Source organism: Canis aureus, chromosome 5 (assembly GCF_053574225.1).
Source record: "Canis aureus isolate CA01 chromosome 5, VMU_Caureus_v.1.0, whole genome shotgun sequence".
Classification (NCBI taxonomy): domain Eukaryota; kingdom Metazoa; phylum Chordata; class Mammalia; order Carnivora; family Canidae; genus Canis; species Canis aureus.
The window spans coordinates 39,330,626-39,334,067 of NC_135615.1; the positions used below are offsets into that span (position 1 = coordinate 39,330,626).

Sequence of the window (3,442 nt, forward strand, 5' to 3'; positions counted from 1 at the left end):
TTTGCAAACATCTACTCCCATTCTGTAGGTTGCCTTTTAGTTTTGTTGATTGTTTCCTTTGCTGGAAAAAAGCAAGAGCTTTTTATTCTGATGTAGTCCCAATAGTTTACTTTTGCTTTTGTTCCCCTTACCTCAGGAGACATATCTAGTGAGAGGTTGCTATAGCCAAAGTCAAGGAGGTTACTGCCTGTGTTCTCCTCCAGGATTTTAATGGTTTCCTGACTCATATTTGGTCTTTAATTCATTTTGAATTTACTTTTGTGTATGGTGCAAGAAAGTGATCCAGTTTCATTCTTTTGCATGTTGCTGTCCAATTTTCCCAACACCATTTGTTGAAGAGGTTTTTTTTCCCATTGGATATTCTTCCCTGCTTTGTTGAAGATTAATTGACCATATTGACCATATAGTTGTGAGTTCATTTCTGGGTTTTCTATTCTGTTCTATTGATCTATGTGTTCATTTTTGTGCCAATACCATACTATTTTGGTTACTACAGCTTTGTAATATAACTTGAAGTCTGGAATTGTGATGCCTCCTGCTTTGCTTTCTTTTTCAAGGTTGCTTTGCTATTCAGCATCTTCTGTGGTTCCATGCAAATGTTAGGATTGTTAGTGCTAGCTCTGTGGAAAATGCTGTTGTTGTTTTGAAAGGGGTTGCATTAAACGTGTAGATTGCTTTGGGTAAAATAGACATTTTATCAATATTTGTTCTTTTAATTCATGAGCATGCAATGTTTTTCCAGTTCTTTGTGTTATTTTCAATTTCTTTCATCAGTGTTTTATAGTTTTCAGAGTGTAGGTTTTTTACCTCTTTGATATTCCTAGGTATCTTATGGTTCTTGGAAAAATACGGAGTGCTTCACGAATTTGTGAGTCATCCCTGCACAGGGGCCATGCTAATCTTCTTCATATCCTTCCAATTTTAGCATATGTGCTGCCAAAGCAAGCACTCATTAGTTAATATTTAATTACATTATGAAATTGCAACCATATGTGTAATTGGCATGAGCAGGTTTGGGAACAAACACAATATGTGGTAAGTACAAAACTCAAATGGAGTCCATGGATGTACTAGAGTGAGGCATACTAGCTATTAGTCACCAGCATGCTGAGATAGTAGTTAACCCATTTGCTTAAGTCAGTTAAGTGGACTTGGATCAATAGGACTGCCCACTGAATGTTTTATCAATTCAGGCTATTTACAAGTAACCAAAACCAAATTAACAAACTTAGGCAAAGAAAGAAATTTATTGGATGGATCTGAAATGACTCAGACAACTGAAGGAAAAGCTAAATAACCAGTTCTCAGAAAGACGGGAGCTAGGGAAGCACTGGGTATCTTGAGAGCAGGCACTAATGGATAGTCTCTTTTGGGTGTACCACTGGGTGACTCCAATGTTTTCTTATCTTTGTGTCACTCTGATTAAGATCTGAATGTCTACAAGAAGGACTCTCATTGGCTTATATATCACATAGACTCTCCTCAACCAAGGAACAACAAACACTGGAAAAGATCCTCCCACAAGATTGCATGCACTGGAGAAGGATCATTCTCCAGGAGCAACTGGAGGAGACGTCCTGTGAACAGAGGAGAGGGAATGTGCATGGTACCTGGTAAGTGTGGGCAAGGAATCACATTAGCCAGGGGGAGGTTTAGAGTGCTAAAAGTGAGGTCTGACTCTATCTAGAAGAAGGTAGAAGGCATTCAGAGTACAAGAAAACCCATGGCTATTGAATGTTGCTTTATGCTTTGAAACATATTTCCCAGCAGCATTCAGGGGTTCTACCTTCTGGAGCTCTGAGTGAAATGTGACAATTTCCTCAACCACCTGATTGTTCCAGCTGAGAGTAGGTGTAGATGTCTGCATCCAGGCCTCAGTTTGTCACTACATGATCTTGGGTGAGCCATCACTTCTAAATACTCCAGTTTCTCTATACACAAGATGAAAGATCCTTCCAGATATAATGTTTTGTCATTTCTATATCTGGACACATTCTCTTTCTTCATACTTCTGAGTATAATTCAGCAAAGCAGATACATCTCTATATTGTTTGTTGGAATTATTTTGCATGCCAATAAACATTAAAGTGAAAGCTGCACTTTGGTTTCAGTGGAACTGTATAAGATGTAAATATGGTGCTTAGAGACAAATTAAAATACCAATAAAAAGCATTAAAACACATACTGCCACTCATTTACACTAATACTAGCTAGCTGGCTAATACTCTAGACTTCTTTTTTCAAGTTGCTTTTCTATTCTTTTATAAAGATAAATACACAAGAGATTCTGCTTCTACCATGAATTCTTTTTTAATGGCTTCTCCACCTCCATCCCCAGTGACTCATTTTCTTATTCTATTTCATTTGTTTGCTTGTTTGTTTTTCAGTATGCTGGGTTTGGTTTGCTTCCTTTCACTGACAATTTGAATGAAATTCTTAAAATGGTTTCTTGCAGTGTTCTGATGGCAAGAGATTGCCTTTAGTTGCTTTCAGAAAACCCCTCTGAGGTTAACACTGAGGATCTTATGCCCACTTGATGCTTTGTACTGTGATACTCCCAAGAACTCAGATTGTACTCCAGGGTAAAGGGGAGAAAACTCTACTACCTGGCAGGATAGGAGCTCAACACTGAAATTAAATCCAGTCACAAACAGAAATATTACTTGTGCCCCTGAGTTTATGGGCTGAGAGATATAGCTTACAGAGATTTGAACTTTATTTAGTTGATGAAAGGGAGCTAAGTAAGGCAAGTGACAAGTCAAATATTTATTTGAGAAAAGTCACTTTGGCAGCTATGTGGAAGATAAATTGAAAGGGAGAGGGAAGAGGAGGGGAGGCCAGTCAGGAGATTGCATCAACAGGCAAGACTGGAGAGAATACAGGGGAGGAAAGCTAATCATCCTCTGCCCCTTCACCAAACCCATTTCCTTTCTGTTGGGATATATGGCTAGACTACATGCTCCAGCCTTCTTGCCAACTGGGGCAATGTTACTCAATTTGGACAAGGGGAATGTGGGCAGAAGTGAGGTAAAACTCCCACATGAACTTACTCGTGCCCTCTCTTCCCCAGTCCACTGGCCAGATGTGTAGACATGAGGGTGACCTGGTAACCATGTGTAGATGGAGGAGCTTCTGTGGGGCTGGGTCCCTGAATGACTTTATGGAGTACATACAAACGCACACACCCTCAACATGAGAGTAAGAAATAAATTGCTATTGTGTTCAGATGCTAAAATTTCCAAGTTCATTTGTGAATGCAGCTCATGTTATCATCACTATATAATTCCCGAAGTTCTCTGGTTAGAGTAGAGCCCAGTCCTCTGCATACATTGTCATGAAACCACTCTGCCCTATCCACACCCTCCTTGTAGGGAAAAAATAGAAAAGGAGAAAGAAGAAAATACATGTTATACATCATTTTACCCTCTAGGGCTAAGTACTC

General features: G+C 39.3%; 1 non-coding gene across 1 annotated transcript; it reads right to left on the minus strand.

The window, feature by feature from the left end:
• Positions 1 to 842: 842 nt before the first annotated feature.
• LOC144315065 (U6 spliceosomal RNA) lies at positions 843 to 949 on the minus strand. The gene has a single exon (XR_013380867.1). It is a non-coding gene; the product is annotated as a U6 spliceosomal RNA (small nuclear RNA).
• Positions 950 to 3,442: the final 2,493 nt, after the last annotated feature.